The following is a 14303-nucleotide window of genomic DNA, read 5'->3' as shown; positions in this document are numbered from 1 at the left end:
CCGTAAAGTAGCTTTAAAAATACTTATAACCGTCCTAAACACAAATTTATAAATACAAGTGACTCACTAGATCACAGGTATACTATTCATTCTGAGTAATTTGATATACTAACTTAAGTGTTGAAGTATCATCTCTCTTATCCAAAGAAAAGCGAGTCCGAACACCAGAAAAACGAACTATACCTTGGAGTCGGCCACTCACACAAAAACAGGTACAATCAACATCGATAATTAATATAGTTTTAATCAAGCTTATATTTCTAATTAATTAATAAATTCTATAGAGTTTATTATAGTCTCAAGTTATTTTTTTGGTGACTATAGTCTCAAGTTATTTGACTCAAGTTATTTGATAATACATCACACTATACTCGTAATAAAGGGTCAATTGCATGACGTGACCATTGTACATTTCATAATGTCCATACAGTAATAATTTTGCAAACACCGACTAATCTGGTACACGAAATAAATAAATAAATAAAATAGAAAATCCATCAAAAGGGACTTGGGTGTTTTTTGGGGCAACAATTCGTATAATTTGCGCTTAGTTTTATATAATTAATGGAACTGAAAACACATATAGGGGGAAGATCCACAAGATCGGTGCCTTGTGATCCTTGAAAATGACTCTTCTTTTGATACATTATTAACTTATTAAAGCACCAGTTTAATTTTTTTTTCACTAAATTTCAATAACCAATTATATGTATGACTTTTTAATTCATATTTCACCATTCATCATAAACTAAAATGGAGCCTAAAAGAAGGCAGATACACACACTATACTCTCTTTGAAATCATGTGTGAAGCATTGAAGCATTACAACAACAAAAGGATCTAGGATCTTGATCTTGGCCTATTTCAAATATCAACCGCAGTTGCATGAGAACACATGTCACGACGAAGACACTATGCTTCTGGCAGATTATGATCATGATCAAAAGGTGGTCAATGGTCACGAACCTACCACCATTTCACGTTTCGGTACACAATACATGTTTTCCAAAACCCTCATATTTGTAAAAATCAGCAATTTACTAATTAATATGCACTACTCATGTATTGCTGAGATCGTATAAAAATTAAAAATTGAGGTCCTGCATCATTTTTTCCCTTTCTCCTAATGTGACACCAACGTTTGTTAGGGATCAGAGATGTGGACAAAAATGTAGTCATCAAGACTATAAAATATTTTTAAAAAAAATGAGTAAATAAATCAAAACCCTTCAATTATTTATCCCACTTTCCAGCAGCCTTGTAATCTCCCATTAAAACAAACCAAGGATAGAGAACCATTACACGTCTACAAAGAAATACAAGTAAATTATCATTTTTTATAGATAAAACAAGAGTTTCAATTGACAAAAATATTCAAATATTAAATTTTTGTTGACTCAATTGAAAAATTATCAAATATTTTCAAACTATATCTTCTATTATCTTCAACCTTATAGAATTCCTCAATACAAGTATATATACAACCTAACCTTTCAACATCTTACATCCACATTTATTAACTAACCCCCATTCCACCACATCCACCATGAACCAACCCAAAATAAAACTCAAACCCTGCATTGTAAAGTAGTTTTTTTTTTTCTTTTGGTGATGTAAAGTAGTATTAACGGCTCATCCTTAAACGCTCTTTACTAAGTATGGAGTGCTGCACACCTTATGAATTTGTTAAATCTAAACTCTTTATTTATTATATTTTATTTGAATAGTCTGGATTTAAAAAGGTAACCTGTTAATCAAGTTAATCATTTTTTTACAAGTTTTAGATTTTTTTTTGTAAGTCTGAGATATTGGACTGAAGTCAAAATAAAAAAATAGTATATAAATATTAAAAACAACATGTCTGTACAAAAAAAGAAGTTATTGGACTTTAAAATTAAAATAAATAATACATAAAAAATAAGTTGAAAATTCATGTACTAAAACTAGAAAAAAAGATATATTAGAATCTTAAAAAAAATAATATTAAATATATATTATGTATATAATATTAAAATTTAAATAAATTTTATTTTGTGTGAAATAAAATTATAATATTAAATATAAACACAATGATAAAAAAATTTGTGTTATATATATATTATGTATATAATATTAAAATTTAAATAAATTTTGTTTTATGTGAAATAAAATTATAATATTAAATATAAACACAATGATAAAAAATTTTGTGTTATATATATATATTGTGAGAAACAAAATTAAAACATTAAATACGAACAGAATGATAAAAGATTTTGTATTATATTAATTTAATTAAAAAAATATATATATACAACGTAAAAAGTAAACAAACATATAATAATTTTATTTTGTGTGAAAAAAAAATTCATATAATTTTTTATTAACAATTTTTTATTGAAATATATCATTTTATTATATTTATAATATATTATTTGGGATAATTATATTATTTTAGTTAATATATATTATTTAAAAAAATTTAAAATTTATTATTTTGTATTAAGAATATTATTAAAAATATATTATTAGTTTTTCTTAAAATAATACTTTTTTTTCTTTGGTTCAAATACTATGACAATAAAATTTTTTTACATAACTGCGTCTACTCAATAAATATTATATTCATTTATTTCTATATTGTATGTAAAATAAATAATTAATGTTTAAAAAAATTAATAAAAAAGAAGTATTCTTTTTTTTTTTACCAATTCTTAGGTGAATATAGAAGCTATGTCATTTGAACTATAATTCGTTGGCAAAGAAAGAAATATTCTTAATTATATATTAAATAGAATAATTATTTATTAGGCTCATTCTTATACAAATAAAAATTTTTATTAGTTTTATATCTGTAATATTTTATACCAATTGTCTTCAAAATTTAATTATTTTTTGAATAAATTAATAAAAAATTAATACAAATAATTGTTTAAATATAATTGTATTTTAATTTTTCATTCTATTACGTACACGTTGGGTTGAGGATAATTTGAAATAAAAGATAATATACTGGTTGTAACTGTCATGTATTTGCTTTGACTGCGTGGCTAGACAGAACAATAATGGAAGCATCTGCTAGCAAATAAAACAATGAAAATACTTGAAGACATTACATCAACAATAACAGAACGAGCGAAAAACATTAATTTATTATTATTGTTTTGTGTCATACATCTAGTGTTTCCATTGAGATTCGAACCCGGTATGAGTGAGGCACAACATATGCCATTGGTACAAGCTTTCAACCACGAAACATTAATATATATATATATATATATATATATTTTTTTTTTTGGTCAAGTAGATTGGACAAACCCCAATCTTAGGTATTACACCCATGTATTACACACTCACACACCCTATATGGGTACACTACTAATATGGGTTCTATATTCTTCACAAAGGATGATGATGCCATTGAACCAAGGCCTCGGCTGCAACATTAATTTATTTAAAAATAAAATAAAACACCCCCTAGTTGTCACCCTACTAAGGCCCAGTTAATTTTTTTTTTGTTAGCGAAGCAACTTTTCTAGGCTTATGCTTTTTTAGAAGTTCAGAGAGGACTATTATTAATGACAAAAAAAATTGGACTTTTTTTAGGCTTATGACAAAAGGAAAATGCATAGTTAAAAGTTAAGACTTAAGAAAATGAAATTTACCTGAAATGGGATGTGTGTAAATGGGTTTAGTAAAAGGGTCGTTCTACTGTATAAATTTGAGTTCCATATAGATGTACAAAAATTCATGTATGTTTGGCACATTTGTTGTTTCTTCTTCTTTTATGTGCGATGTACCAACCTGTCTCTGTTTAGCAATAGGAGTGCATTAGGAACCTAATTTGAGCCAAGTCAAAGCTAGAAAATTGGACGGGGTCTGTTTTGGTTGGGTTGGTATTGGGCCAAAATATGCGTTGGGCCAAATGGATTGTTCGGTGATGATAGCAAATGGGTTGTTTTCTGTTGTTGGGTTCCACGGGTAAGGTATTTTGCAAGGGAGGACTTGCCTACGGTTTGAACAAGCATGGGGTGAATTTCGGGTCGGGTCATCATAAGTTATTTGAAGAATTTAATGGGGAGAAATTCAGTGAGGGGAATCAAGAAGAATTAGGTGGTTAATAAAGGAAGAGTGTGATAGATTGGTTAGAACCGTAAATACCAAGAAGAACATACTCCCGCTAGAAATAAGCTCAGGGATTCCTGGAAGGGTGTTTCGAGGGCTCATTGCTTTTGCCATGGGATCCATTACAATGGTGGGACTGTAGGGGTGATTGACGACGCATTGTTTAGTTTGGGATTGTTGTGGAATGAACAAATCGGGAAATAGCATCGACGGAGCTATAGGTAAGTGTTTTTTTTCCATGGGTTTAGTATGAAAACCTTTTAGGTGAACTTTGATTTGGATTTTGTGGATGCTGCTTATTGTAATTGGATGTGGTTGTTGAATACGTAGTGCGATGTGGTTATAAGTTCATGGGAAGCATAAGGACTGTGGGTTTCGTATTTAATGTTGCAACGACTTTCTGTTAGGTTATATATTTATTTAGAATGTTTAGAATTTGATTAACCTGCATTAATGTTAAATTTGGTTTTATTTGTAAAGTAAAGTGGTTAAGAAGTTTAGCATTTTATTCACCTGCATTAATGTTATGTTTTGTTTGATTTGGAACGTAAGTTTGGTAAGAAATTTTGACTCCTTACGTGATAAATGGCGATAATAAGATTCTTGTCCGAACCGGTGTATATTTTGCTAGAGAAATGAAGTAGTTATTCGAGAGATTCATTTTGTTTACGTTGTTTACGGATGAGAATATTGACTTTTATTCGTTTATGTTTTTGTATGATCGGTTGTAGTTCCTGCAAGTATTAGATAACTATGACGCGTACATTAGTTCTTGTAGATGCATAAATGTTAGCCTACACCATTCTTCAACCAAATTGTAGTATGTGTGGATTGTCATCGATGTGTTTCGTCTTATGGTTTACTCGAACCAATAGAAATAAACATATCAATTGTATTATTCATGAATCTAACCTTGATTTTGTCTCATTATTACATCTTCCACTCTTTCGTAACTTCTACTGAATCGAAAACGTTCTCCCTCCTCTAGATCGGATATCTATTTAAAGTTTTCGCTACAAACTCGAAATATCCTAAGGACCAAATGCTTTCTGATTTTATATTCTACGCGTCACCAACACTAGTCTTTTTCAGCATTCAGTAATTATAGCGCCAACCAGCGATGGACCCAGAAAAATTTAGATTTCGGAGCAAAAATAATATACGAAAATAATAAAAAATATTAACGTCAGTATATTTACATATTTGAATCTTAAACTATATTATTTAGTCAATTTTTTAATAAATAAATAGAATCAACACATCTAAACTGTATCTAAGCTGTATTAACTTCAAAATATTTGTAAATCTCAACGTTTTGTCGATATTGCACGAATTATACATTTATTATTAATACCGCAGTGCCTATTCAGGTATTTAATATTTGTTAAATCATATCTTTATTCATTATTTTTTAAATAATAAAAAAATAATTCATAACGAGTATACCAAAAAACAACTAGTTACTACTAAATAAAGTAAGTTTTGAGTGTTGACCAAACTTTTTCTTCTTCCCAAATCTTATTCTAATCTATATTTTTTTTAGGCACATATATTCTTTCTTTTCTTTTTTTTTTTTTTGGTTCATTTGGGTCATACATTCTTAAATTATCTATTCTTACATTACGCTTTTAAGCTATCCCTTTAAACCATAATACCCCCTACAGCCCACCGTCATCCAAGACCTTATATAGAATTCATTATATATAAGCCCAATCCTTGCAAAACCATGCGCTGCTCCATCTTTACAAACGGAGCCATCACCATTCCAGCGTGAGCATGTAAGCTTCGTGGAAGCTTCTTTAGACACCGTTCTGTACACCATTAGAAGCTGCTTCCCCTTGCATTGCATATGGACACTAGTCAGCATCGAGTTACTCACTCCAATGAAAATATCTGTATTATAGCATCTGTACACTATAATTTTTCTTAGTAAAAAGGTCAAAGATAGTGTGAAGGTGTCTAAGTATTGGTTCACAGATTTAAGACGATAGTTGGAGTATCTACAAAGGACTTAAATACTGAAGCCAACAAAAGTTTAAATAGGATAAATATAGAAAGGATGAAAAATACCTAAAGTACTTGAAGTATTTATAAAGTAGGATTGAATGATTAATGACTTGGTGGGTAGGGGGAGTTTTTACTTTTTTTTTTGACCTGGCCTTGGGCCAGAGAACTGACTTGACCCGAATAATCAGAATCCAAATTACCCCGTAACTCAACCTACATAGAGCCCCACCCAATTCCTCTCTTCATCGTTCTCCGTCTCTGAAGATCTTCATTTGTTACCGGAGCTTCTCCTCATGAAACTGGACGCTTGTTGCATGGAGCTGAGGCCAAGTACCTCCATCCTCGACCTTGGCATCGACTAGAATCCGAAGACGTTGCCTGTTTAACCCTGCCATTACCGCACCACGCTGAAGCCACACCTCCCCGAATCTGAGAAGCATGATCCTCATCTTCAATGGTGACCCCTTTTCCTCCTTCACCTTCTCTCCCACCATTCGCCAAATTGCCTATTATTTTATTGTCATTGGATCACAATCGCCTAGGTATTGAAACTCCTCGTGCTTCAGCAATGATGTGGCTCCCACCCCTCTCCTCCCGCCATGCCTTCCGACATGCAATGAATCTCTCGGTGCCTCCTCCTTGGTCCTTCCTCCCCATCTCAATTGTTTCCTTGAAGATCCTGTTGGTAGTCTCGTGCGTTGCTGTTGCTTGAATCTACTCATCTACTTCAGCTTCTTCCCTATCCCAGGTTTTTGCTTCCGCCCTCCTAGGTAACACCTCTTCTATGTGATATCTTTGATGGCTAGTTGGAATTGAAACCGCGTTGATTTGGTTCAGTATACTATGTTTTTGCTAAAGTGCTATGAATCCTGCTTCTGTTCTGATTGTTTTCCTAATTTGAATAGGTGGATTAACTGTCCACTATCTCTGTAGTTCATTCGCCGCTGCCATCGCTGTCAGTTGGCGAGTTAAATTGTTGCCATCTCTTGGAGTCCAGGTAGCTCCCACATCTGGAGCCTCATCCAGCAATTGGAGAATGTCTTTGGTGATTGCGTCTGCTTCTGCCATAGGCACTTTTACCTGAATTGCTTGAACCAGAGGTAAGCAATCCATTTCAATAATGCATTTTGCTAGCTAGAGATTTTTAATAAAAAAAGTGCCTCTCTATATGCTTGAGCTTCTGCTGCTAATGTTGATACTGTTCTAAATGTTGATGTTGTCCAAGTGACAATTTTTCCTTGCTAGTCTCTGACTACCACTGCTGAAGCTGCCGTGCCTGTTTCCTTGTGGAAAGCCGCATCTGTATTCATCTTCAACCAGTTGTTGGGCGGAGGCCTTCAGGTAATTCTCTTCATCTCACCGCTCCTGCCTACCCGTGATCTAATTTCATTATTAATTCCCTTTGTTGCATTGTGAAATTCTGTTGCTAGATACTCTGAAATGATTATTACTTTTTCTGGAGTGATTTTTAATTACTGGAATATGTGTTGATTCCTCGCTTTCCATATGCACCAACATACACATCACAAGTTGCACAAAATTTTTTCCTGCTCCTTCTCGGTCTCCCTCTTGATCTTTTCAATTGTATCCATCATCCATTTCCCAAAGGATCTCACATTATAGACCGTAAATACAATTTGTAGGCTAGATCTGAACCACACCGCTCTGGTCTACGGGCACAATAATAAAACATGTTCGATAGTTTCATCCTCTTGACATATACTGCATGAGGGTGTTTTTGCTATTTTCCGTTGATGTAAGTTTGCATTCATTGGCAAAATTCTATGCACTACTTTTCATAAAAACATTCTTACCTTTTGTGGCACCGGTAACCTCCAAAGTGTCTCCCAAACCTCCCTCAAATTCTAACTTGTTGAAGCTTTGCTAACTTTACTCTCCTCATTTGCATCTTTCTCCTCCTTCGCAGAGTGGTAACCTGTTCTCACTAAGTATTGTCCATCGCTTCTATACAGCCAAACAAAATGATCCCTTCTATTGATCAAACTGATGTGTGTTTTGAATATTAATTCAGCTATGTTACCAGAAAATATCTCTTCAATTTTGTTCGCATCCCAACCCTCCCCATCTCTTATCAACTCGATCACTCTTCTAATTTGTCCTTCTCAGTATTGATTCTTTGTCCTGATGCCTCCGTATATTTGTTAATAATCTGAATGAGTTGATAAATTTTTTCTTTTTGCGCCTCTGCAAAAATTATACAATCATCAGCAAATAATAGATGAGTGATGACCGGCGATGTTGGAGCTAACTTAATTCCTGAAATTAGATTATCCATCATCGATTTTTCCATGAGTATAGTAAAGCTTTCAATAGCCAAAATAAAGAGATATTGTGATAGAGGATCTCCTTGTCTAAGACCTCTTTGGGGGTTGATCTTGATTGATAATTTTTCATTTATTTTGAACCTATAACTAACACTTTTCACATAGCTCATCATCAACTTCACCCATTCATTACTAAAACTGAACTCTTCCATGACCCTTTCCAAAAAATTCCATTCCAATCTATAATAATCCTTATTGATGTCCAATTTAATGGCTATGTCTTTGCTTCCAAGATTTCCCCTTTTTGTTTCATTTGTGAAAAGCTTCTTGCACTATTATTATATTATCTTGTATGAGTCTTTCTTTTACAAAGGCACTTTGAATCGGAGATATAATAACATCTAGCACTTTTCTTAACCTCCCCACCAAAACCCTAGTTATAATCTTGTACACAAAATTATAGCAGCTTATCGGTCTAAGGCGATTCAAGCTTTCCGTTTGACTCATTTAGGAATTAAAACAACAGTTGTCTCATCTAAATCTTCCGGTATGATACTATTTTTAAAAAATTGTTTAACCACTCCACACACTTCTTTACTCAATATATCCCATGTTGCTGAAAAAAAAACCCATTTAATCCATCTGGACCTAGAGCTTTTAATCCACCAATACTAAAAGCCGCCTCCTTAATTTTCTCACCATTGATCTTTGCCATTAACTCCTCATTCATCTCTCTAATGACTCTCCTAGGTATTTCTCTTACACACTCCTCCAAGTTCCTAGCCCCTATAGAGGTAAACAACTTAGTGAAGTGTCTTTCTACTAATCTCATCATATTTTTCTCTCCTTGTATTCATTGTCCTATCTCATCTCTCAATTTTTCAATTCTATTCCTATTTCTTCTCTGAATTGTTGTTGCATGAAAGAAAACTGAATTTTATCACCCCATTTTAACCATTTCAGCCTTGATCGTTATCCTAATATTTATCTTCTTGCTTCTAAAGCTCTGAGATTTGACTTTTCAGTTCACTCTCTCTCCTCAGATCTCTTTCCAACATATTGGATTCCTGAATGTGTTGTAACTCTATTTTCTTTCTTTCAATTTCTTTATCTGCTCTCTTAAACTTCCTTCTACTCCACTCTATCAACTCCCTCTTGCATCTCTTTCTCTTTCTTATGAATTGATTCCAACAATTTCTATTCCCGTCATCCAATTGCCAATTCCGCTTGATCACCTCTTTGCACTCCTCATGCTCTGTTTAAAATGCCTCAAACCTGAAATCTTTTTTTATTCGAACTAACGGCTGTGTTTTCAAAATTAATGCACAGTGATCCAAACTTACAGTCGGAGAAGCTTTCAAAATAACATTCTGGTTTATTTGTAGCCATTTCAAATTTACTAACACCCTATCTAGTCTTTCCCTAGTGATAAAGTTATTTCTTAGATTACTAAATCATGTAAATTTACTACCTTTAAGATCAACATCCATTAATCTATTATCATCTACAAACTTTCTAAAAGTTTCTAAATAAATCATTGGCTGTGAATGAATGCCTACCTTTTTCTCTTGACTTAAAATATCGTTGAAGTCCCCCAAATAAACTTGAGGTTCTTCTTTGTTCATATTACTTACCGTGAGCTCCTGGCATAATTTTCTTCTCTTTTGAAAAACTATATTTCCATACACAAAAACACCTTGTCATTTCAGACCATTATTAATATTAATACCAGCTTTAATATATTTATCACACTACTTATAAACATTAATAGATTTTCATAACAAACTTAGCCCACCGGACATGCCCCAGAGTTCTACGCAAAATATATTTTCAAAATGAAGCCTTCTTCTTATCCTATTCATTTTTTTTTGTCTAGCCCTAGTTTCCATTGAAAATACTATGAGCAGCTTTACTTTTTTACATAGATCATACAACTCAGAGATTGTGGATGCAACCGCTATTCCCCGATAATTCCAGCTAATGATACTCATGGCTGAGGTTGGGGCATGTTAAGACTCGCCTACTCAGCCATTTGTATTCCCTTAATCTGACCAGAAACATACATAGATAATTCATACTCCCCTGTGTGACTGTGTCCAGTGCAGTGTTGCTATTCTTTATTTTTTTGGGCTCTCTGTCCTCTTGCTCCTCCTTCCATTCCTCATTTGTAAGCACTAGCACCTGTTTGTTTTCTCGTTTCCTTTTCAAATTCAGCTTCAATTCCATATTTTTTGCTAGTTGTGTTTCCAATCAGCATGTTCTTCCCTTCTATCATCTTCATCTTCATCACTTACTAATTCTACATAGTAGACGTTCTCACCCGAATTTACATGCAGTCCCACAAATTCATCTTCTTTGTCCTGTGCTTCCTTGGATAGCTTCTTGAGTTCTTCTTCTCCCGTTTCACTCCTTAACATTTTTTGATATTCCTTTATCCTCTCTCTGTCAACATTCACATATTTTCCCTTCTTTTTTACTGTCATAAGTCTTTTTAGTTCCTGTCCTATGGTTTCTTTTTCTACTTTTTTTTCCTAGACCAACTTCCAATCTTCTTTTTTGTAGCTGTTCACACTCCCTTTCTTCTGTTATATATAGATTCAGCCCACCTCCTTCAACGTTCCAAACTTGTAGTTGATTTGCCACAATATTGGGCCCAACATCCTTTCTTGGCCCTATCCACTCACCTTCTGAACCTCTTTTCCCTTTTCTCTCTTTTGGGCCTGTTTGGTGTAAGCCCATTCATTGTTCTTCTTTCTTATCTCCTTAATGAGACTCTTAAATTTGTAGGCTGCTCCTAGGTCAAGCTGCATATCCTCATCTCCCTGAAAATTAAAGATTTTTGGTACTTCTTATACCTGCTCTTCTGCTTCAGCCATCCCTTCCTCTCTCCTTATTTGGTTTTTCCAAACACTTTTCTCTCTGATTTTCTGCTATAGAATTTGTTCAACCCTAATCTTTCTCTCTTCAGTGCTTTGTTCCTCACCACTCTCTCTTCCAAGGTTTTGTTGATCACGCGCCTGTTCCTCCCCATCTTTTCTCCATCCATGTTGTTTTGAACTTCCTCCTCCCATGGTCGAAACTGGTCGAACTTGGCAGACTCCCAATCTCGGTGAATACTTCTTCTTGGTTGGATCCCAGTATGTCATGGTTGTTGGATTCTTGCATATTTTCTTCTCATGTCCTAATATTCCACAGTTGAAACAGTAACTGTCCGACAACCTCTCATACTTAAAGAAAATCCACAATGGTGGCATCTCCTCTCTATCTAACTAGAAATCTGTAGGCAAAGCCTTAGTAATATGGATGCTAACCCTGATCCTTAGATATGATCTCCTAAAAACGCCATCCACTTTTAGGTCTTCAGTCTCAGCTAATACTCCCAGCATTCCTCCAATAAGAATTTCTGTCTTTTTATTCATGAGATTATATGGAATGCCATGAACTTGAATACAAAATTTCATGAAATCATGATCAACTTCAAAAACTAATTTGCCCTCCCTCCATAGTCTGAGATTGACCAGATTTCTTTTGACATTCCAAGGACCATTCTAAATAATCTGTAACCCTCTCTTCCTGTCTTTGAAATTGAATAACATCTTTTTTAGACGAATGTCAGTAACTACAATTTTTTGTGAATTTCTTCACATTCCCAATAATATATTTCTTACATGTTTTAAAGTTCATCTCTTTATCACTTATTATCTTTTCTATCACATTTAAACAATCTTTTTTGTACCCCAATTCTCTTGGTTTGTTGAGCTTAATGACTTTATCTTTTATGCTATTTATGTTGTATGTTGCTAATTTTTTGGTGGCTGTATAGTTCAGGTTTCACAGTGACATTGATAGTTCAAATAGAATAAGGATCGTGTGAGAATATTATTTGCAAAGTTTGAACAGGATAAAAATACTTTTTTTAAGAGAAGAACTTGAAGTTTTTAGAGTGCTCTTCTATTGAGAAAAGAAGAGCTCTCTATTAAAAAAAAAAAGTTTGGCTCCTGAAGGCTAAGCTTTGTATAATCTCTTTTTGGCTAATATTTTATTTACATGATACATCATTACTTTTTTTTTTTTTTCTAAGTCAAGTGAAACTCGGGTCTTCGAGCTCGAGTCTAATGGTGTTCGGGTACATGGACCCACCAGTTGGTCTGGTCTTTTTAGTGGGCCAGCTTGCGATCTACACTTTAGCTAAAGAAGACTTCTTTTCTTTGGGCTTAGAGTTGTTGGGCTTGTTATTTAGATTCAAGCATGAACAGTTGACCACAAATATTATATCTTCCGATATATGTTTAATATAAGAGAAAGTATTAGGAATCAATTGTGGAGAATTTTTAAGGTCTTAAAAAGATTTGATTTAATTATTAGTTAAAAAATTATTAAAACGTACGCATATATAACGTAGTTGACTTTTGCCAACTAAGCGAAGTATATATTCCTCATGTAAGAGAGATTCGAGACTTAGTCATGTTACATAATTGTTTCTGCAGCATGTTAGCGTTTGCCGAAGAGCCAAAGGTTTCTTCAGCGAATATTTAAATACAAATAAGATGTTTATATATTATTCAATTCCTTTTCAGATGCCATGTGAATATGTGACGATTATCTCCACCTTATGTTTCCATTCCCATGCTTCAAATGAACATGGAACTAAACTATTATCCTGGTGGCATTTTAATTTCATGGTAGTTCAATTCTATGACAAGTTGAGAAGAAGATCTTTGAGGAGTTCCAATATCTCATATGTCACGTGTTAGTAATATTGTGTATTGACTCACAAAGTCAGATTGTAATATACCGAGTAAAGAAACAAATTTTGTAACATTGGATTGCTCATTCAATTACAAAAGTTAAATTACGACTTTAAAAATGTTTCTCAGAAATTACGTGATTGAACATAATTAAAGTCAAAGCATAAGAACCTAATTATTTAGTTAATATCCGTCCTATGTTCAAAGGTCGGTGTTGATGGTTGAATTGGTCCATTAAAATTTCACAAGGACGAATGTTGTGGGCGTCGGAGAACGGCGTTACTTTGCACTGTCACAACTTCACAATCCATTTTAAATGGCCACCGGTGACGCCTTGAAATATTTGGAAATGGGTTTCATTTTCAACATTTATATAACAACAGTTTTGAGGAGGATTGGGGCAAGTGGGAGTGGTTTAATTTAATTTGGGGCATATGGATGACCACAGAATCAATACTACAACAAAATTTGTTCACGCAAGGAATTGGGGTACTTGCTACTTTAATTTGATTTGATAGCTTTTCATTTTTGTGCATCACTTGCATGCATGCTAAAGAAGAAAGAAAGAATGAATTGCAAAGGCTCGTGATTAATTAATTAATGATCTCGTTTATTTGTTCTTTAATCTTAAATGTTCATAGACGGCATCACATGATATAATGAAGAAGAGAAAGCAAGCAAGCATCTTGTTTGGCATGAAAAAGGCCTCTCCACTTGCATTATTATTGTTTGGTTCAATTACAATATTATAGTATGCTTGGACCATATTTCTTGTCTTTTTTCCTTTGGTTTAGAATTTAGATGAAAAAGGGGCTTCTTATTATGTACATATATTTATGAACTCCAAAAATATAAACCAATGAGAAGCGACACTAGGAAGTAGGAATAAGGGGATAGAGACTCAAAGTGATCATGATGTGATGGGAGTCTGTTCCTTAGTAGCATTTAGACTTTGTTTGGGAGTAGTTTAACACTTTAACTTCGAAGGGAAACAAAACTAAGAGAGAGCCCTTGAAATCAAGCTAACATTTTGTTTGGAATTTTTTTTTCAATAATAAATAACGTTTAGGAGAAAAAAGAAACTCATTAAGACATATTGGAATACTGTAGACGACAATATTTTATCGGTATGTAACCGGTAAAAGAAAAGTGAGTAATT

This window comes from Arachis ipaensis, chromosome B9 (assembly GCF_059453495.1).
Source record: "Arachis ipaensis isolate K30076 ecotype BB chromosome B9, ASM5945349v1, whole genome shotgun sequence".
In the NCBI taxonomy this organism is placed as follows: Eukaryota; Viridiplantae; Streptophyta; class Magnoliopsida; order Fabales; family Fabaceae; genus Arachis; species Arachis ipaensis.
The sequence above is the reverse complement of the archived record's forward strand: the minus strand, read 5'-3'. Positions refer to the sequence as shown.